Source organism: Macaca thibetana, chromosome 10 (assembly GCF_024542745.1).
Source record: "Macaca thibetana thibetana isolate TM-01 chromosome 10, ASM2454274v1, whole genome shotgun sequence".
Lineage (NCBI taxonomy): Eukaryota > Metazoa > Chordata > Mammalia > Primates > Cercopithecidae > Macaca > Macaca thibetana.
In genome coordinates this window covers 51,318,146-51,341,513 of record NC_065587.1, presented here as the reverse complement: position 1 = coordinate 51,341,513, position 23,368 = coordinate 51,318,146, and positions in this window count along the sequence as shown.

Sequence of the window (23,368 nt, the reverse complement as noted above, 5' to 3'; positions counted from 1 at the left end):
CTGCCCTCATTTGTCTGCTGCAGATCCTGGCACCCACCTGCTATGATTGATGAGGCTCTTGTCAGAGTCACTTGAGGAGGCCTGTGTCCACCCAACAGCCAGGACATCCAGGAAGCCAGTCACAGCCCTAGTTCTAAAAGCCCACTTCTGGCCTTCCAGGAAGCTTCAGCTGACAAAGTATTGATCAGCCCATTGGTCGATGGGGGCCATGAGCTGCCCAGGTTCCTCCAAGACTCAGTGATCCTCGGTTCCAGGAGCCCGTCCTCCCCTCCCAGGGTGGGGCAGAGCATCCCGGGGGCTTCCGTAGGAGGCAGGAGGGCGGGTTCAGGGCACACACAGAAGCCCCCAGGGCAAGTCAGGACCCAGGGCTGTGCTCTGCCATCATCTTGGCCCTAAAGTAGGCATTCTTATTTTCCACCCTTTATTACAGGCAATGAACAGGACCAGCCTTTTTAGTCTCCCTGACTTACAAATACCTGGAGGCCCTGTAGGGCTCTGGCCTCAATTCTAGCCCTGCTCTTGCCATGGACCCCCAACGGCATCCTGATGGCGATTCTGTACCCATCTTGCACCCAGCCCTCAGCTCACAGTGCCCTCTTCTTCTTCCCAGTCTCCCCAGGGCACTGTCCCCATTTTAAGGACCACAGGCCCAGGTGTGTCATGGACCTCCTGCTGCTGAGGCTGCAGACACATGGGGCGGGGTCACTCCCCACTGCCGATCCCCCATTTGCAGCCCCCTAAACTCTCCAGGCCACATTCACCCAGGCTTGGCCTTGCTGTTCCCTGTGCTGGAGCCCACTGTACCCCCCTAATTCTTCTGGGTTCCCTCACCTCCTCCAGGTCTCAGGCCTCCTTCTGCAGCAGTCCCCTGGGACCTCCCTTGTTGACCTAACACCTGAGACTCTCAGTCCATCCGTGCCCCGCTCCATTGTTTCTTCCTAAGACTTATCCCAATCTGACATTATAGTTTATATTTAACCATTCAATTCCTCAATGTCTGTCTCCTGTCTTGAAATATCAACTCCAGAAAGGCAGAAATTTGTGGCACTTTTTTCTACTGCTACGTTCTCAGGCCGCTTGGATGTGGCACCAGGAACTTACAGGTGCTCATGGATGAGTGTTGGGGAAACAGATGGAAAGAAAAGGCCTGGAAAGGGAGGCACGGGCTGACGGCAGCACTGGCCTTGGGACACTGAGGGAACCTTATAGCAAAGTCACCGCTCCCAGGGCTCTGTGTCATGTGCCTTCATTCATTCACCACCCATTCATTCATTTATTATTTTACCCAAACAGGCCTTTGCTGAACACCTGCTCTGTGCCAGCAGCTACTATGGGTTCTGTGAGTAAAGCAATGAGCAAAACAAATCAAAATTCCTGCAAAGACTTTAAAGTTCCATGGTAGAAGTTGTTTACCTGGCCCCTATCACCTCAATTGGGAGGGGTGAGGAGAGAAGGCCCGGAGAGGAAGGGGCTTCCTTCCTAGGCAGCTGTCATAGGTCCCGGCAAGCTGTCATGGCAGACACAGTCCAGGACACCCCCAGACCCAGAGTGACAAGGGCCCTGCTGAGACAGGGAAGAGAAGAGTTTGATGGTGACAGGAGCCAGGAAGAGGACAGAGGGACAGAGGGGACGGAAGTGGCAGGGGCCGGGTCTGGACTTGAAATGGGGTGACCAAGGATGACCTCACTGAGAAGCAACATCTGGGTCATGACCAGAAGGAGGACACCAAATCCTCCCTGTGAGGGGCACGATCATCATCCTTATTTTCCACAGGAGGCTCAGAGGGGTTCAGTAACTTCCCCGAGGCCACACAGCTACTGCATGGCAGAGCCCAGTTTCAACCTGAAACTCTTGACGAGTTGTACCTGCTCCTCCGCATCTTGCCAGGGCTCTTGGTCACTCTGGGTCTGGGTGTCCTGGGCTATGTCTGCCGTGAGAGCTCACTGGGGGACCTGTGACAGCTGCCTAGGAAGAACGGCCCCTCCTCCCGGGGCCTTCTCTCCTCACCCCTCCCGATGTTCTAATGAGCAGGGAGAAAAGACATCGTACAGCACAGCTAGAATTCATTTCAATATTAATTCCGAAACCTCATTTCAGCAGATAATTAAATTACTTTTTAATTACAAACAGAGTATCTGTACACTCCCTCTGAGTGAGCACGGGTGGGTGGGGAGGGAGAAAAATGGTGTCGCCTGGCATTTCCTGCTCCATCCCCAGCACACAGGACCCCCACAAATGGTTCCCCCCTTGTCACATCTGAAGGCCGGGAGCACGTGTCCAGGCAACACCCCTGGCCCAGTCACCAGACAAATCCCACCGATGAAGCCGTGGTCTCTGCTGCACGCAAGCAGTGCATGAAGCCCCCGCACTGCCCCCCGATAGCCACCTCCTTCCCAGCCCCTAAAAGCGCTCAAAGGGAGGACCCCAAGTTTCGACTAAAACAAGGAAAAGGATCCCCTCAAAGTGAGTCTTGGACAGCAGAGGCCACATCGCCCCAGATGGGCTGCAGAGAGGGGTCTGCGGTAAAGGCGGAAGCAAGCTGTCCCGACCCAGGTACTTCTGGAATCCAGCAGAGAGCCCAGGCCAGGGCACAATGTCACTGCAGAAAGCAACAGTGGACGGCAGCCTCTTCCCTTTGTGGAGACACATGTCTGCAGCTACAGGGTCACAGCAGTGTCCCCTCCTGCTCTCTCCCTGGAGAGCCCCTCCCGCATCCTCTGGGCTGCCTCTGGCTGGAGTGTCCAGGCTGTCCAGGCCCGGGCGGGTAAGTGACAGAGGAGGCTCCTAGAGGTGCAGCCTCTTGGCCACTGACCAGGTACAGCCTGGGGACCATCCGCAGGCCCTGGCCATCAAGGGTTTGGGGAAGGGTGGCCTAGTGGCCACAGACTTTGGGGACAGAGGATCTGGGTCAGCTCCTGGCTCCACGGCTAAGCATCCGAGAAGGGGTGAGTGCCTGCTGCCGGCCACAGCCGGGCCATGGGTGAGAAGGGGGCCTGCCTGGGCTGGGGGAGCCCAGAGCTGCCTGAGCAGGGATGGACATAGATGGTGCCAGCCACCTACAGCAGCCCTGTCCATCAGAATCCACCCTCTGTGTGACCAGCCCTGAGAGCCGCCTTCTGTTGCTTCCTCCTTCTCCTTGACCTCTGCCTGGCCTGTCCCTGCAGCCCCTGACAGGGGACACACAGCTGTCAGCAGAGTGCAGCCCCCAGGAGCAGATGGCAGCCCCCAGTCCCCATGTCCTGCCCCACCTGCCTTTCACATGAAAATGGGAGGGACAGCCAGGCAGAGGCGCACTGGGCATTGTGGATGCCAGGCCACGTCCACATCAGGTGGCTGGAGCAGCCGCTGGTCAAATGGCCTCTGATGGCGCCTGTCACTCCTGCATCCTCTGTCCCTGGAGCCCTGTCCATCCTCTGCACAGAAATCACACATGTTATCTCCCCTTCTCCAGTGCTCTGCGACCACAGGATGGGAACAGTCAGCACAGCCTCTGAATGTCCTGCAGCCTGGTGAGCACAAGCAGTCCCTTTATTTTAAAGTGACACCCAGATCCCCGCCCCTCCTCTGCACCTCACAAGGCCCAGGGTCTCCAGGAAGAGAAGTGGACTGGCGTTCACCCAACTGCTTCTTCATTTATTCCTTCCTTCATTCATTCAGCAAATGCTGACAGGGTTTCCCCACTCAGAAAGGAGGGGATGACAATAGCCCACTCAGAGGTTGTTGGAGGGCCAAGCATGGTGGGTCATGCCTGTAATCCCAGCACTGTGGGAAGCCAAAGCAGGCGGATCACTTGAGGCCAGGAGTTTGAGACCAGCCTGGCTTTTTGGCCAGGATGATGAAACCTCATCTCTACTAAAAATACAAAAAGTTGCTGGGTGTTGTGGTGGGCACCTGTAATCCCAGCTACTCGGGAGGCTGAGGCAGGAGAATCACTAGAGCCCATGAGGTGGAGGTTGCAGTCAGCCGAGATTGCACCACTGCACTCCAGCCTGGGCGACACAATAAGACACTGTCTCAAACAAAAAACAAACAAACAAAAATGTTGCTGAAGGACAAATGCAGCTTCTCATGCGAGTGCCTGGCACGGCCTGGCTTAGAGAGCACAGTCGCTGGGGTTGGCTCAGGCCTGGGCTCTCTCTGAGTGTGGTGGGAGCCATGGGATGTTCTGAGCAGGAAGGGTACAATCAGATCTGCATCCCACAAAGGTCCCTAAAGCTGTGCAGAGGGTGGAACCCAGGCAGCGAGGGTGGGAGCCGGAGTCCAGGAGGCCCCTGCAGAGGAGAGACCAGCTGCCCGGAGCCTCCTCTGGGCCTGAAGTCAGGGCCAGGATGGCAGAGCCCAGACACAACCCTGCTCTGCCTCTGCAGCCAGGCCCTCCCCACACTGCCCTGGCCCCTGAACCAGGCTGGCTCCAGCCAATCCAGAGCAGGCACCACAGCCTTTTGCATCCCCACCAGCCTGTTTGCGCCAGGAGAGGAGGCCTGGTCTCAGGGTCCCAGAGAGCCCTCAAGCTATTCGCCCCCAGAGTGATGGCATCCGGGAGTCAGGGTTAGCGAGTTCCCTTGCAAGCTGGGAATTCTCCACTCCCGGAATTCAGCTGTTCCTCAACGTGTAGCAGCACAGGTCCAGCGTCTGCCATGGCCCTCCTGGTAGGAGACGCCGTAGGATGCTTCCTATCTCAGAACCTCCCCAGAGCCTCGTGCTGGCCTCATAAAAAAAGAGTTAAATTTACTGTCCTAAATTTCCACAATCAATGGGGAGAGGGCCAAAAAGCAGAAACCAGGATCCCTGACCCTAAGGAACCTCCATTTTCTCATCTGCAAAATGGGATTGGGGGAAGACAAGAGTTACCTGAGAGGATTCTGCCTGCATCATGGGCCTGGAGCCCAGTGGTGACTGCATTTCCCAGACACCTTCTCTTCCACGTCTCTCTCTCATGCCTCCTGATCACTCTCCGAAATTACCTTATTTGATTATTTGCTTATTCTCTGTTTTCTCAGCAGAATGTGACTCAGGTAAGCAGAGAGGACTTCCTAGAAGAGAGGACTTGAGTAGGGAAAATGGGATTAAGAGAGGCAGAAGGTTGGTGGGAGTAAATTCCAGGGAGCATAAGGGATTCAAAACCCAGGGCCCAAAGCAGGGATATCACAGGCACAGTCTTGATTTTTGTTCCCTCCCAGAGGCTCAGACTTATGCCACTGGACAACGGATCTTTGAAAATTAATTCAGTGTTTTATTCATCATTAAATGCTTTAAAGCTGCAAATCAAACAGTCACTGGGTGCTTTGCTAACCATGTCCTGGGCACCTGTGTTGCCAATAAGTGTGCTCTTTCACATACCAACCTGACCTTTCTCTGTCCCAGGCAAGTGAATTTCTCCTGGTGTTCACTGCTCTAATTGCATCCACAGCGAGGCAGAGCAAACATCTTCTCCTCCTGACTTGCATTATGCAAAACCTTAATCTCCCCAAGTTTCCTAAAGCACCGTGTGATTCCCAGCCTCCCAGGCCAGGAAATGTACTGTTTGATCTGCCAGTCCATATACATTAGATTTATTGGGGCAAATAAAGAAGCCTTGATACTAAAAACTATGAGGAAATAATGAACCCCCCCAACCAAGCATGGACATCCCATAAATTTGCCTCTTAGGAAAAAAAATATATAAGGCTGCTGATCACAAATATATTGTCAGATTTATACCCTGTGTGCGATCAACAAAATGAAGAGGAGAGCAGATTTCTGTCTCGGGCAAACTCTTGGGCTGTCTGGGGCTGGGGTTGGGGCTGGCCCATCCTGATCTGGGGGTAAATTGGTCTAAAGAAAGACCCCTGGAAGGCAAGGCAGGAAGGCAGGATGCTCAGGGTTGTAGCAAGAACAGAGTAAGAGAGAGCTAGCTTTGAAGCCTGGCTATGCACCTTTGTTGCTTTGTGACACTGAGTCTTGTAAGCCATATGATCTTTGTTGCAACTATGTACCTCTGCTCTTGTAGTCATAAACAATACATAGACAAATGCGCACGGCTATGTTCCAACAAAACTTTGTTTATAAAAACAGCTCACCCCTGCCTTAGTGTTCTGTTTGCATTTCAATTCTTCAATACCTAGTTAACGTTTATACACACACGCACACACATACACACACAATTTTTGTTGTTAAAATAACTAGTATGGTTTAGAAACCATAGTATGAATTTTTTTTAATTTTTTTATTTTTTTATTTTTTTTTTTTGAGATGGAGGCTCGCTTTGTCGCCCAGGTTGGAGTGCAGCGGTGCCATCTCGGCTAACTGCAAGCTCCGCCTCCCGGGTTCATGCCATGCTCCTGCCTCAGCCTCCTGAGTAGCTGGGACTACAGGCGCCCACCATCATGCCCAGCTAATTTTTTGTATTTTTTTAGTAGAGACGGGGTTTCACCATGTTAGCCAGGATGGTCTCGATCGCCTGACCTCATGATCTGCCCACCTTGGACAAAGTGCTGGGATTACAGGCGTAAGCCACCGCGCCCGGCCGACCACAGTATAAAAATTTACAGAGCGCCAGACTAACCATCTTATCATTGGAACCTCATTCACAGTGAGGCGTGGATTATGATAACAACAATAAAAGTCCCCTGACTGGACCCTTTAACAACAATAAAATCCCCTGACTGGACCCTTACTCAGAAATCAGAATCACAATTATGGTTCACATATGTCTTACTGAATAAGTCATTTAATGTACTTGCTACTTTTTGTTCATCAGGTTCAAAGAGCAGAGTGTCATTAATGTAGTGGACCAGTGCGATGTTTTATACGATGAAAAGATCATCAAGAGTCTGCAAAGCGTATACTGTGGCCAAAAGCAGAAGAGGTTAGCATAGCCCAGAGGCAAGGCTGTGAATGTGTAATGTTGGCTCTCATAGGTAAAAGCAGACTGCTTCTTATAGTCCTCACAAACCGATCTAGAAAAAATAAAGTATCTGCCAGGTCAATAGCTGCATTTGAGGTATCAGAGGGTTTATTGATTTGCTTAAGCAAAGATAGCAAGTCTAGAATAGGGGCTGCAATTCACTTCACCACCTGATTAGGTTGATAGTAATCCACAGCCATTCTCCAAGAACCATCTGCCTCTACATGGCCAAACAGGAAAATTAAATGGGAGACCATTGTGTTTACCACCTCTGCATCTTTCAAGTCTTTGAGGATGGCACTCATCTCTGCAATGCACCTTAAAAATGCTATCCTGGTTAGGAGAGAAATTATCTAGGGATTCCACTTGGGTCTTACCACTAGAACAGAATTTACTCTGTGAGTCTTTCCCATTGCCCTGGAAAACAGCTTTAGAGCGTGTCTGCAGGCCTATGGGGTCCACTGTGATTTGAAGTTGGATCAAAATTCCACTTATTACTTGACTTCTATAAAGAGATCAGGCAAGAGGCCATGACTCCATAGTGACAATTCATGGCCACCAGATCTGGAGTTTTTCTATTATGTAGGTAGATCAAATAATGTTTTGATACATTGCCCATCTATTTCATGTCTAAGGACATCATAATGAATAAGCCATTGCTGAAGATTCCCCGACAGTCAAAACATTGTAATTACCATTTCTTTTCTTCTGGAAAACATGGTAAATATGCCCATCTTGCCTTCAGGGGATAAATGCTGTCACATGTCCTCATCCTCACTGATACCTCCCATCTGGCGTCTCCCCCAGCATCTCCACTGCCCTGCTTGGCCCATTCAGAGCAGCCATCACGGAGATTTTTAAGGATGCAGGCGCTCCCTCCTTAGCAGATTTCTTGATGCCTAAGTGAACAGAGCGTCTGTCAGTCCCTGTGAGGGCATGTAATGGGCTGGGGGAGTGACGGTGCAGTCATTCATGGTAAAGCCACTCCAACATTCCTGTCTCCCTAAGCCTTTGAATAGTTTCCCTTACACTGTGCAATGAACATTCTCTTATCCCACTCTTATTAAATGAGGGCTGCCGCTGAGACCAAGTGTAGTTATTAACCAAGTAATCAGAGGCACTTCCAGCCTCACGAACTTACCATGAAATTCAGAATTCCTAGTAAGTGCACCCACGTCAATACCTTTACTATGAGGCAGTGTTATATACTGACCTCTTTAGTCTAACACTCTTATCATCTATTTATACACATATTCTGCAGGTTTCTGCCAATGTAAATTAGCAAGATCTTTCCAATGTTTTGGTGTATATGCTATTTTCTCTTAAGGGGGACTTTGTGCTGGTCCCCCTGGAATAGGCTGACATCTGACCCTGGATTAGTAGCAGCAAAGGTGAAGTCTGGGTAGCTCCTTTCAAGGCAGCCTTCTAGTGACCTTGTAAGGAGACATGGCAGGGATGCTGCTTCTACTTCGTTTCTTTTCCTTTATTTAAAAAAAAAAAAAAAATGTGGTTTTAATGACCACTATGAGGGCAAGTACTTAGTAGGTTTATAATAGATACTTTTTAGATGAATAAATAAAAAACATTTTAAGGATAAGGGACAAACATTTGAAATTCTATTTTTTGATTCATAATAAAGTAACTTCCAAAATTCAGTCTTTCCCCCCAGTTAAGCCTCATTTAAACAGAACACCTGTCTGTCTCCTAAGAAGCTCCTTCTCTGGCTCAGTGGGAAGCCCCTACAGACCAGGCTGGGGTCTGATCCCCCCAAGTCTTCACATCTGGAAACATGATCCCTTGTACCTAATAGGTGCTCAGTAAATGTCGGCTGAATTAATGAATGTGCGCATTTTGCCTCCAGAGGGCTTTTCCAGAGTCACTCGTATCAGCTGGGCACTGGTCACACCTCACCTTCCTTCTTTGGGTTGCACTCAGAGATAAACTGATATTACTTTCCTACCAGAAAATCCTCTTCCACTCATAAACTGATGCCATTCTAGTGACCAACAGCTAGCCGCCCATGAGTGTGGTAGGTTCCCGCTGTCAGATCTCAGGGCTGAATGCAAACCCAGCCTTGCCTCAATGGCCCTCTTGCTACCCTCATCCTCTCCAGGGAGGCAGCTCCTTCCCAGGCACCCTCTATAACTCAGTGACAGCATAGATGACTGGTTGAGGCCTGAGCATGGGTAATACGGTCAACATCACTAGTGCCAACCTGAGCCTCACCCTCCATCCTGACTCAACCCCCGTGTGCTCCAAGCACCTGGGAGCACGAGTTTCAGAACACAGGCTCTCCCCCAGCCCCTGGACATGAATCTGGATGGATCCAAGACAGTAGTTCTCAACTTTTTCAGACCCATGACCTCTTCCAAAGAAGAATTGTGCTTAATGACCTCTTTACTGCCCTGAAATGAAAGTCATAAATAATTAACCTATAACATCATACACCTACTTAAAAACTCATTACAATGCCCTAAGTGGACTATAAAAAGAAATAAAATGACAATAATTTTTAATAAAATAATAATTTGTAATAAATTAAATCATATTTCAATAGGCAAATGAACAGACATGGACACAGGCACACACAGAGATATAACCAATAGTTAGATCCTAGCACATCTGCAGAAGAAGTCTGGATGGAAGAGAAGATCAGGAGTCACACTACAACAGAAGGGCAGAAAAATAAAGACACTTGAATATAAATATTATATTCAGTATATGGTAAAATCTTACAAAAATATCAGTTTTGATATCAAGTTGATATAGGTTCTAGGCTAAGATGATTAAATGGCTCTTCACACAAGAGCGACAAGAGGGGATCTGAAATTTGTGTGGGAAACAGTACTGTCTGTCTTATGCGGACTGTCCTGCACCTTGGAGGCATCCAGCGTTCTCAGCCTCACCCAGCTGAATGCCAGCAATGTCACCAGTCATTGAGTCAAGCCACACCCCCATTTCCATACACCCTCAGGGGCTGTACCTCTCTGGTGAAAAAGTCCTGGCCAAGCCATAATAATTCCACTTCCTCTGCCAGCACCAGGCCTAACAATGTACTTGGGATGCAATTTTTTCCAAAGTAACAGGCGATCCAATCTGCTGGGGGCTTCTGGGAAAGGGTTCCAGGCTCTTATAAAGAGGTACTAGGATTCTTTCTTTTGCTTTCACCTCTTGCATGAGGGTGGACCGCCTGGAGCTGTGGAGCAACGCTTCGAGCTTCAGAGTGCAAGCCTGAGGATCAGGCCAATGTGGACAGCACAGTGGGAAGTTGAGAAGAATCAGGGTCCCTGGTGATCCCCACCTCTGCACCAGCCAAACCAGAAATGCTTGGAAGTCCACTGGATTTCTTGATTCATGGAGACATAAGATATTGTCCCTATGATGTAAGGACAATAGGATACTTATTGTGGAATTCTTTGCTGCTTGAAGCCAAAAGCATCCCACATGTGATGGGTAGAGTCTTTTTGTTTTTACCATAATCCCTTCTCTTGATGAGCAAAACCTTTGAGATGTACAAAGCGCCAGACTAACCATCTTATCATTGGAACCTCACTCCCCGTGAGGTGTGGATTATGATCCCCATGTACAGACAGGAGCACTGAGGCCAAGGAGGAGGGGAAGTGATTTGCCCAGTGCCAGGCCCTGTGTTGCCCCAGGGTAGTGGTCCTTCTCTCCCCCACTGCACCCAGGAAGCCTTTGCTATTCTGTGATCTGATGCCTCTTTGGGGCTCCATGCCCTAAATATCCACCCCACCCTCATCCCCATTTTACATTCTCATTATTGGGGTGGCGTCCCTGGATTGAAGAACTGTGACTCTCAGCATTTCCTACTAAAATATGTATATCTCATCTTAAAAGAACTAATACATATTCATTAGCACAAATAAATTCTTCATTAGTTCTCAGATACAGCAGGCTTTGAAAGAAATAAGACATGAGATGGGTGAGTTCTGAGCTGAGTCCATTCATAGTGCCAGGGTGAGCTTTCATTTACTCATTCACTCAGTGAATATTTAGGAGGCACATCCTATGTGCTGGACACTGGGCTATGTCCTGGAGCCACAGCCTCCTACTCTCCATGGTTCCTGCCCTCATGGAGTTGGCCTTCTAGTGGGAAAGCACAGTCAAAACCATGAGCAAGATAATCGCAGATTCGATAAACCCCGAGGAGGAACTGGTACCGCCTGATGGAATCAAGTGTGACTCCGCAGGAGACAGGGACTCCCTTAGTCAGGGTGGTCAATGAGGTCAGGGTGGTCCCCGGTGGAGGAGACATGTGAGCTAAGACCCAGAGGATGAAGAAGCCAGCCATGACAAGATCTGGAGGGAGAGCATTTTAGGCCCAGCAAGTGCAAAGGCCCTGAAGTGGGCATGTGCTTGGTGCAAAGAGAGCAGGGGAGGGAGGTATGAGGCAAAGGCAGGGACCAGATCACATAGGATCTTGGATTTTATTTCAAGAGCAATGGGAAGTCATTGAAGATTGTAGATGAGAGACTGGCATCATCTCTGTTGCACTTTATAATGCTCACTCTGGTGGCTGAAAGAAGAATGGATCATGGAGGCAGGCACAGATTGGGGAGGCCCCATAGGAGGCTATCTCAGTCCAGTGGCTCAGACTAGGGGGTCATGGACAAGGTGTGAGCTGTGAATGGAGCTTGGAGGACATGCTGTTTAGGCTGGGGTCCGGGGTACAAAATACAAGCTGCACTGCACAGGACTGTCTTGTGGGTATAGGCATCGGGGCTGGGAAGGCCCGCAATGAGACAGGCCCTGCTCACTGCAGCGTGGGCCTGTGAGTGTGGCCCCTTGTGCCCGGGGAGCCTGGCACGAGGGAACGGTGATGGCACGCAGAGCAGGCAGCAGGATCGAAAGAGGCCAGAGAGAAACCCCGAATCCTTACTCTATGGGAGACTGGAAACTCAGGAGGGCACTGTCAGATGAGGCAGAAGACCCGGTGACCCAGGGCCAGACCGGACTGTGTGCCCTGGAATGTTCTGTGCCCCAGTGCCACTTCCTGGTGTGCAGGATAGACACTCAAGAGTTCACTCAAAAGCAACAGGACTAAGGAATATTCTTCCACCCAGGCTCTGTGAACACCTCTGCTCTCGGGGCAGATCCTGGGTCTGGGATTCCGTGCCTGGTTTGTGGGAGTTTTTTTTTTTTTAGACAGAGTCTTGCCAGGCTGGAGGCGCAGTGGCGCGATCTCAGCTCATTGCAACCTCCGCCTCCCGGGTTTAAGCAATTCTCATGCCTCCGCCACCCAAGTAACTGGGATTACAGGTGTGCGCCACCACTGCCAGCTAATTTTTATATTTTTAGTAGAGATGGGGTTTCACCATGTTGGCCAGGCTGGTCTCGAATGCCTCACCTCAAGTGATCCACCTACCTCGGCCTCCCAAGGTGCTGGGATTACAGGTGTGAGCCACCGCACCTGGCCATACAATGCATAATCTATATGATGACTGTGTGTGTGTTTACTCTCCGGCTAAGAGGGGAGGAAATAATAACAACAGTTGGCACTCACTGTGCATTCACAATGCAGCAGGCATTTACTAAGCAGTTGAACCAGTTGATTGCTCCAAGCCCTATGAAAACCCTGGGAGGGAGGTACTTTCATTTACTCCCCTTTGACAGGTGAAAAAACTGAGGCTCAGAGTGGTCACATCCAAGAACACACAGCCGGCAAGTGGCAGAGCTGGAATCTGAACCGAGGCCCATCTGGCTCCTCATTCTGGGATCAGGCCGAAGCCACTGTGGGGCATTGGTGGTGACACTGAGGGCTGCGGCAGGTGTGCAGGGAGCAGTGGCTCAGCAGCTGTAGGCTCTGTGCCCTCTGCCACATCCAGCCCTCAGAGTGCCCGTTCGGGGTCAGAACCCAGCATAGACTTTAATCCTGCAGTTCTGGCCGCTGGAGGGGAGGGGACACCCGTGGGCAGAGGTTCTGTGGAATTGGCAGAACCCTTCCCCTCCCCACACTCAGCCACAGGTTTCATCCTCTCATCTCCCAGCTTTGTCTGGAATGGTCTCCTCTTTTGAGTAAACCCTACTGATTCTGCCTAATTAGCTCTTCATATGAAATCCCCAGTTACTCTGGGAGCAGCCTCCGTGCCGGGTCTCCCTGGAGCGGGGAGGTGGAGACACAGGTGAACACACCTCTCTGTAAACTGAATGGATGCAGCTGGTCCCCAGTGCCTGAGCCTAACATGGGCCCTGGGCCTCACTTTCCCAGAAGGCCTGGATTCCTGAATGTGGGAGTCACCTTCAAATGAGGCTGCATCTAGAGTCTCAGAGAAATGAGGGCTGTGAGGACCCAGTAACGCCCTCAGGGCAGTCACCCACAGCCTGGCACTGATCAAAGGCTTTGCCTGCCCCTCCAATCCCCACACTAGAAACACGCTGTTAGGAGCCCATGCTGCAGATGGGGAAACTGAGACACAGAAGAGTCAAGTGACTTGCCCGAGAATCCAAACCTGGGAATCCGGACCCAGGGAGTCCAGCCACAAAGCTCTGGCACTGACCCACAAGCCCTAATTCCCATCTTCACAGTCCCCTCCTTCCCATCCTCATGCCCAGATGTACCTAGCATGAATGGACTTTTACAAAGTCAACATAGTTCTTATTTTCTGAACAGCACCACGATAAAGAGTTCATTTGTTCCTTCAACATTTCAGCCAGCCCGTGGTTTCCACAGCCCTGTCTTAGTATTCCTTCACTTTTAATACACCAGGAACCCCAAAAGGGAAGCCCCCTGGGTCTTTCCTTGGTGATCTGCTTCTGCCAGCAGCTGGTGGAGCTGCGGGTGGACCGAGGACCTGGGATAGGACAAATCCCGGCTCGGGGGCTCCTTCACTGTGTGCCCCTCGGGGAGCGCCTTCCCCGTTCAGCGCCTTCAACTCCACAGCAGGAGGGCGGCTGCAACCACAGCACCCCCCTAGGGCTCTTGTGAGGATTCAGTGAGCTGATGTGCACAGCCTGCGACACACGGTAGGGGTTCAATCAACACCAAGCATCGGTGTCCCCACAGTCCGTATGGGGCACTGGGATCTGCCTCACCTGTCAATCAGGAGGAGGAAGGCAAGGCTTTCCTTTTCTGAGTCAGGGTCTCACTCTGTCACCCAGGCTGGAGTGGAACAGTGGCTTGATCATGGCTGAGGCCTCGACCTCCCTAGGCTCGGGTGATTCTCCCACCTCAGCCTGGAACCGCAGGCTTGCACCACCACCCCGCCAGGCTAATTTTTTCTGTACTTTTTATAGGGACAGGGTCTCACTATGTTCCCCAGGCTGGTCTCAAATTCCTGCGCTCAAGCAATCCTCCGGCCTCAGCTTCCCAAAGTGCTGGGATTACAGGCGTGAGTCAGAGCACCTGGCCCTGACTTGCACTGATGCCCTTTCTGGCTCAGACATTCTGAGCGTCCACCATCAGGTAGGGTCAGACCTTCGGAGCCTCTGCCATCCAGACAGACCCAGATGGAGCAGGGGAGGGTGCGAGGGTGAGGGTGAGGCAGGGTGTTCCTAGTCCCTTTTTATGGCCAAGACTCTACAAACAGGACATGGATCAGACTTGACTAGGACACACATGTGACAGCCCTCATGTGCCCCCAGCCTCAGTGCCCCAGGACCCCCTGCCCTCTTCCTGACAGCAGGGGCTGTGAGGGATGGAGGGCAGCCCTGCATCCCACACCCAGGCCCCCTTCCCTCCTCTGATGTCCAGCAGCCCTGGGTCCATCGTCCTCCAAAGTCAGCCACACACCATGAAAACAGGTCCCACCCACTGGGGCCATTCCTGTGCTCTTTTCCAAAGAGTCGTTTGGGCCAAAAGCCAGCAAAGAGAAACGCAAGTCTGTGTGCCCCACAGGGCTGGCCCCCCTCTAGCTTTCGTCTATGACCCTCCTGTTCCTGGAGCAGCTCATCTCAGCCCTGCCAGTGTCTGGAAAGCACTCACTGTCACCTGCAGCTCTAAGAGGGCTCTGGCGAAGCACAAATCAGGACCTGAGGGCATCTCCCGTTACCCATCAGCCCCATGGCGGGATGACGCACGTGTTCAGCGGGCAGCGGAGTCACTGGGAGGGGCACAGGGTGGGTTGGCTCTGATTGGAGGGGACATAGCAGAAAGGATCTAGAGGCGGAAGCCAGGGCAGCAGGGCCCGCTGCAGGGTGAGGGTGCTCGGGCAGCCCCACATGGGGAACTGGGGCCTGGAAAGTGCTGGAAGGGAAACATTGCAGGAAGCTGGAGGACAGGGCACCGCTCACCCCACATTCTGGGCAGAGGCTGGCTAGGGACCCACCCTGGGAGTGGATGGACTTGGATCCTGGGCCCCTCTGCTGAGACCCTCAGGACTTCTGGATGGGAAACAGAACAGCACAGGGCCGCTGCAGTGACCCAGGGAGAGGAGCTGAGTCAAGCCACCCGCACACACCCAAGGACCTGCCCCTGGGCCACCCCCCAGACAGAGCCCTGGGCTCAGAGTCTGGAGCCACACGGCCTGGGCTCAAATCCAGCCACTGTACTCGTGAGCAAACTTTGGTTACAATAATGGGAGGTGCAACCGGTGAAGGCACCGGCAATGGAGGCATTTCCTTAGCCCCTTAGGAGAACTCTGGAGGCAGAAGGGCATGGCCGGGCAGGGGCTCCACAGAGTCACCACACCACTGTCCAGGCTCCTCTGGCTCTTCCCCAGAAAAGCCATGTGGTCACCAAAGCTTCCCTCACAGTCACATGTTGTCATGGCCCCCATGTCTATTCAATCGCTTATTCAGTCATTATTTATTTGGGGACAACCAGGTGCCAGCACTGCCCCAGGCCCCAAGTGGGGGCCCATGAGGGAGACAAAGCCACTGTAGAGTTGCTGTTCTGGTTGGGCAAGAGGAACAGCAAACCAGATAGCTCAGTGCACCAGGCAGCGTATCAGAAACTAAACCAGGAAGAGGTGGGGGCCCAGGGCATGAGGAGGGTTGCATTTTAGACACGGGTGTCAGGGAAGGCCTCGTGGAGATGGAGACTTATGAACAGAGACCTGGGGGATGGAGCGATCCGTGGGGGCTTCTGGGGTAGATCATTCCCTCCACAGGGAGCAGTTCATGCAGAGGCCTGAGACGGAGCCGCCCAGGCAAGTTGAGGGCCCGCAAGGAGACCAGAGTGGCTGGGACAGTGAGTGGAGGGGAGAGATGCAGAGGAGGGGGAGGGGAGAGGCAAGGGTCAGTGGGATCCTGTGGGGCGTGATGGGGTCTTGGCCTTCGACTCAGTGTGAGATGGAAAGTCCCTGGAGGGCTCCGAGCAGAGGAGGGACATAGCCTGACTTGGATTCAAGCAGGACCCTCGGGCTGCATGAGACCAGGGAGAAGAAGACCAGAATATTCCAGGCAAATGAGCACAGGATGCTGTGTTTGGATTGGGGTGCTGGCAGTGGAGGTGGGGAAGAGGGTCAGGTGACAACGCCCAGGACAGGAGGGGATGAGGCTCGGGGAGAAAACATGCTCCTCAGGAGCCCCCTCTCTTTACAGAGAAAAGATTTTCCCAGAATCCCCCAAGCACATCCCTTGCACCTCATTGGTCAGAAGTGTGTCAGCATCACCAATCACAGGCAGAGGGGCAAGATCACACGATTGGCTTCCATCACCGCCCAAGAACATTCATAATTTGTGGAGGCCCTTGTCAAAAAGTATTAGGAATTTCAAGATGAACAACAGCAGAACCTTAAGCCAAGCCTGGGGCCCTTATGAGTACAGCTGCCTATGCGCACACCCAAGAGGCCAGCCCTCTCTCCCTCGCTCATGTCCTGAGTTGGGCAGGTGGCTACCCAGGAAGAACGGGGCATCAGGCAGCAGGAAGAGGCCCAGGCAGTGGCGAGGGGACCCCCACCCTGTGTGGCCACAGCCTTGGCAACATGAGATCCAGGGAAAATGAGTGGCACGCCTGGCTTTGCCAATCCCTGCAATAGGGACGATGCCCCAGGGAGTTGTTGGAAAGTTGTGGACCAGGCACATCAAATGCTTAGCACAGTGTCACTCGTTATTACCTCTAGGACCGAGGTCCACCTCCTTCCCAGCCTATTGGTGCCACACAGTTGTAACCCCAGGATTCCAGCAGAATTTCTCTTGCCTCCCACACACAGACCAGTTCAAGTGCCTGAAATTCCCCCCATCAGTCACTTGATTTTTCTCCAAAGCACCTTGAAGCCCCTACTTTGGAGTTCATCAGAAAGGCTGCCGCGGAGAACAGACAGAAATATAATTATATGTCATCATAATGCTACACATTTCATAAAAGACAAGAGGAAAAGCACAACATATGATAGAAATAAAACGTTTGCAATTCCACTTTGCCTCTGGAGAGTGCTTCCAGCTTATTTCTGAAAGCAGTTGAATGGCAGGCCTGGTGGGCAGGGGCGATGGTGGCTACGGTTCATAGATGAGAAAGCTGCTTGTCCTTTGCTCAGAACCACAAATGGCTTCTGGACATAAAATCCAGGGTGCACCCATCACCTCTATGCCCTTGTCCCCACCCCCTCCGATATCCCCTCCCTGCCCCCCTCACTCCTCTGCCAACTTACCAGGCAAGATCCCACCCCGGGGTCTTTGCACCTGCCATGTCTTTTGCCTGGAACCAGGCATCTCCGTGGATCCCTCCTCCTTAGGTCCAGTCAAGGGTCTTTCCCAGAAAGGCCTTCTGTGACATTGATTAAAATAGCTTGTATGTCTGTCCCTGTCCTCTCACCTGCTGGATTTTCCTGATTGGCTCTTATACCATCTGACATATTACACACCCATATGTTTATTGGCTTCTTTGCCTGCCTCCTTCCAGCAGATCTTAAGCTCCACGAGGACTTCACATGTGTGACTCTGGGTCTAGAACAGGGCCTGGCACATAGTAGGCCCTCCGTAAATATGTGTTATGTGATGCCAATGGGCCCACATGGCCTGCTGGACCAGACCTAGGATCCCCAGAATTGTGTTTGGGTTTCTGCAGACCTCCTGCCAGCAGGACACTGGGTGGGGACACATTCTGGACAGGGTGGGTGTCCTCAGCCCCCACTGGCCTGCCCCATTGGCTGCACCCTCCTTCCCAGTCAGACCCAGCCTCCAGTGACTCAGACCCAGCCCGATGGAAGAACATTCTCTTGGGGACAATTCGGCTCCATCCTGACTTCCTGTAAGGGGTGTGAGCCTCCGAGGAGGGTGGCGGCTCAGCTTTCGGTCGCCAGTGATGGAAACAAATAGAGCAGAAAGGCTTCCAGGGAGGCTGGGTCAGGGCCAGGTCTGTTCCACCCAGGGAAAGCAGAGACACAGGATCACGGGCTTTCCAAAACTTGAAGATTCCATCAACATGAACACCTCACGCGAAGGTGAGCTGCTTCATGATCAGGATTCTTCTGCCTCGGCCACGCATCTGCTGATTCAGTTCGCTAAAGTCACCAAGGATTGACTGAGCACCTCCTGTGTTCCAGCTGCTGTGCTAGGAGCCGGGCACACAGCTGTGAACAGACAGGTCCGGCCCCTGCCCTCACAGAGCCTGCAGCCTGACCGGAGTAGATCAGCCCTACATGAGTTAACAAACACTAAAGTAAACCAGATACAAACTGGGATCTGTGCCACGGCAGAAGGCAAGAGCAGGCTGTGTTAGAGTCAACAGTGACGCCATCTTCACCCTCTCCGGAAGGCCTCTTGGAGGCGGCGGCGTTCCAACCGTGACCTGAATGAAATGACCGGACGTCGCGGGGCAGGAAGAGGGTTCCAGGCAGAGTAAACGGCAGGTGCAAGTGCAGAGACCCTGAGATGGGAGCAGGGCACGAGCACGGAGGGCGGAGGAGCAGAACAGCGGCCCTGGAGGCTGGCAGGCAGTGAGTGAAGGAGGCAGGTGTGGGGGAGGATTGAGAAGGCCAGAACCTCCACGCCGCTGTTCCACCCAGTACCCAAGGCTCACCCAGCACCCAAGGCTCACCCAGCACCCAAGGCTCACCCAGCAGGCCACTGTGGCGTGGAAACTACCGGGGCGCTGCAATCAGGTGAGCTGGGTTCAAACCTCAAGGCTACCAGCCCTGAGGCGCCATGATTTCAAGCAGGTCATTGTATTCGTGTTTTCACGCTGCTACAAACCACTGCCCCACACGGGGTAGTTTATAAAAATACGTATAAAGGAAAGAGGTTTAATTGACTCACAGTTCTGCATGGCTGGGGAGGCCTCAGGAAACCTACAATCACGGCAGAAGGCGCAGGGGAAGCAGACTGCCCTCCTCACAGGGTGACAGGAAAGCGAATGAACGCCATAGAAACTACCACACTTAGAAAACCATCAGATCTCGCGAGAATTCCCTCCCTATCACGAGAACAGCATGGGGAACGGCCCCCATGATTCAATTACCTCCACCTGGTCTCCCTTTTGGGCGGGAACACAGCAAAACCGTATCAGTCACTTAACTCAGCCTCTGTTTCCTCATCTGTAAAATGGCACAAATAGCTGTGTCTTTCTCTTGAAGTTGCCACGGGCATGGGTAAAGGTGAATCACCGGAATTCTCTCCGGCGGGGCTGAGCCATCCTGCTTGCCGCAGCCACTTGCTCATTCAATGATTCTTCCCACCGAAGGCAACAGGTACTGATAGAACACCTACGCAAATATCAGGAACTTCAAGACGTGATGAGGTTCTGATCGCTAAATTCTACAGAGAATGAGAACCTCAACAAATGCTGACTGAGCAATACACTAACACGCCCAGTGCAGCACCTGGCACACAGCAGGTGCTCCCAGCACACAGTAGGTGCTCCCAGCACACAGCAGGGGCTCACCACACACAGCAGGTGTCACCACACACAGCAGATGTCAGCACACACAGCAGGTGTTCCTGTACACAGTAGGTGCTCCCACACACAGCAGGTGCTCCCAGCACACGATAGGTGCTCCCGGCACACAGCAGGTGTTCACCACACACAGCAGCTGCTCCCATACAGAGCAGGTGCTCCCAGAACATGGCAGGTGCTCACCACACAGGCAGGTGTTCAGGGCACACGGCAGGTGCTCACAGCTCATGGCTGGCGTTCTGGGCACACTGAAGGTGCTCACGGCACAACTGCTGCAACAGGCGTGCTGTTCCAGACACACAGTGGGTGCAACCCAGAACCAGGGCAGCTGTCAGCATCGAGGTCACCAGTCCCCTTCCAGTGCCTGTAGCCTCCATGTCTACAGGGAAGACTGGGGACCCGGGGACCCAGGAGGCTGCCCTGTCATGACAGGGCCCTTCTCACTGTATTCTGATACTGGGGGCAGTCACTAATAAACGAGATGGGCACAAACCCCTGCCCTTATGGAGCCTCACTGGTACTGCAGGGTAAAGACAATGGACAAGAAACAGATGAGGCACCCTTCCGGGCAGTGGGAAATGCTACAAAGAAAAAGTAAAATCATTCCTGGAGCTTATGGAAACGAAAACTCTTTTTTTAATGTAAAAATGTTTAAAGAAAAGTAAAATAGAGTAAGGGAGAGAGAGGGTAACAGGAATAGATGAGTGACATGGTGACACTGAGTAGACCCAAGTAAAATGAACGAGCAAGGCAAGAAGCCGTATGGGGGAAGAGTGTTGCAGGAACAGCACGTGCAAAGGTCCTGGGGTAGCTCCTGTGGCAAGAAGGCAACAAAGCACCTTTCTGCTTTCCCACTGGAGCCTGTGGTCCTTTCTCTGGACCTCTTCCACCCCTCTCCTCTCCTGCTCCCACTTCTTCCAGGTTCTGGGACTGAAGCCAGATTCTCCCATGGGGCCTCAGGGCAAAGGGTCCCCATGATCCTGGGGCTGCTCTATGTCCCTCCTGCCAAGTGTCACGTTGCTACTTCAGACCTGGAACTGCATCTGCGGCTGGTATTCCTGAGCTGCTTGACTGCCAGCTGTGTGACCCTGAGTACGTCACTTCTACTCTCTGAGCCCATTTCCTCCTCTGTAAGGAGGCGCCTTTAGCACCGACCTTGAGGGGTTTGCGAGAGGATTGCATGAGATGGTGCCTGCAAGCCACCGGCAAAGGGCCCAGAAGACCCTAGGGGTTCAGTGCATGTGATTCTGAACACCGCTGCTGGTCTTGAAGGACATCAGGGAGAGGGCCAGGCTGGCCAGAGGACAAGAAGTCCCTGTGGAGGAATTCAGTTGCACGCCCTCATTGTAAGTGGGGAAACTGAGGTGCGTGGAGGGGCAAGGAACCTCCCCGAGGTCACACAGCATATCAGGAGATGCTAATTTGGGCCCTGCATCCCTCTCCTGACCACTCCTGCCCCACTCCGACCCTCCAGGGGACACCACCAGTGCCCAGAGGGAGGCAGCTTCAGGCCTGGCTTTCGGCCTCCCTTGTCGGCAAACCCTGAGCTCCAGGCTTACAGTGGGAGCCTCCCAGGAGGCCCTCAAGGCTGGGTCGGGACGGCCTGGCCCACAGCGCCATCTAGTGGCCGTCGCTTCCACACGGGTGCACCAGTGACAGGGTTTCTGGTCACAAGCTTCGTAAGCACCCCGCTTTACAGTATATAAGGGCCTTTCACATCCTTCTCCTTCAATTAGAAGACAGAACGGAAAAAAGAAAAAAGAGAAGGGAAAGCCCCCAAAAAGGAAAGAATTGAAAAATCGAGTCACGCTCACAGACACGTTATGGGACAAAGACAAATACTAAGAGAAAAAAATTAAGAGAGAAAGAAAATGAGGGGGATGAAAGTAAGAGAGAGAGAAATACAGAAAAGTTTTTAAAAAGAGAGAGAGAGAAAAAGAGAAAATATTCGTGGCAAGCCCAGTCCAGGAGAGGGATAGGGCCAGTGCCCATTGTCCAGGTTCCAGGCCCCGCCTCCAGGCTGGCTCTGTCCCAAATACCTGCACTCAGGAGGCAACCTTCGGTCCGAGGGCTGGAGCCCCGGGAAACGCAGCCTCTGGGCACCGCGCGGTCCCCAGCACCACCTGCTGGACAGACAGGGCACTACACTTATCCCGGGAAGTTACACTTTGGGGCCCTGGAGGAGACTCCTGGTACCCCCGCAAGGCAGCCAGGTGGGCGTAAACTCTTCATTTCTCAAAGAAGGAAGCTGAGGCTCCCAGAAAGGCAGAGACAATCTCAGATATGGCCACTCAGCAAGTATCAGGTGTTGACAGATTCAGGAGCAGGCAAGGGTGTCTGACTTCAAAGGTCCTAGTCCAGCTCCCCATGAATGAACCCAGGTGGCAGACACAGAGGTTAGAGGGGCCCGCTGGGACACACAGGGGTGCGGCTTGCGCCCACCCGCTGTGATCACTGTGCTGACCCTTCTTTCTTCTATTAATATTTAGCCGTGATTCACCACTGCCTGGCCCTGGGCTAGAGGATGGGAGGGGTGTGGTTCCTGCTCTTACCGGTGGGGAAGGAGGACAAGAAATACATCAACAGTTACATGTAGATAAAATCATAAAGCGGCCAACACACCCCATCGTACCTTCCACTTCCTGGGTGGCCTCTGATGCAATCCACACCAAGGGGCCATCTCTGGGTCAGCACCATTTGACAGATGAAGAAACTGAGGCTCAGAGGAATTCAGGCACCTGGGCCCTGCCCTCATCCTGGAGTGGGGAAGGAGAGCCTCCGAGAGACGCCAGTGCATGGCTGCGCCTGCCCCTTCACTCTCCGTTTTTCGGCACAGTGACTCCAGGTCACCAGGTCCTCCCCGAGTTGACATCGCCATGGCAACTCCAGAGCTGAGGATCTGAAGGTCAGGTCGGAGTGAGCAGGCCGGATAAATGAGTGCTCGGGGCCACATGGGCTCCAGGGAACTGGAGAGCTGGTACCGTCCTCAAGAAGACAGCCCAGCTCCAGCTGACATGTAGCCAGGTGGGAATGTGGACCAGAGTGACTAGAGTTTCTGATTTTTTCTTTAATTTTTTTTTTTTTTTTTTTTTTTTTTTTTTTTTTGAGACGGAGTCTTGCTCTGTCCCCCAGGCTAGAATGCAGTGGCGCGATCACGGCTCACTGCAAGCTCTACCTCCCAGGTTCACGCCATTCTCCTGCCTCAGCTTCCGGAGCTGCTGGGACTACAGGCGCCCGCCACCATGCCCGGTTAATTTGTGTTTTTAGTAGAGACGGGGTTTCACTGTGTTCACCAGGATGGTCTCCATCTCCTGACCTCGTGATCCACCCACCTCGGCCTCCCAAAGTGCTGGGATTACAGGCGTGCACCACCGTGCCCGGCCTCTTTAACCTTTTTTTTTTTTCAGAGGCAGGACCACACTACATTGCCCAGGCCAGAGTGCAGTGGCTATTCACAGGTGTGATCAGAGCAGGACAGTTTGAAATCCCGGTCTCAAGCGATCCTCCCACCTCTGCCTCCAAGTAGCTGGGAGCACGGGGTACGCGCCACCACCCCAGCTCAGAGCTTCTGATTTTTGAAACAAACTAAAAATCAGAATTCGGAGATGAAATTTGCTGGTTCATAAATATAATTCAAAACTATTTTTAAAAACACCTTATCAGGAAGGAAGGAAAAACAAAAACCCACA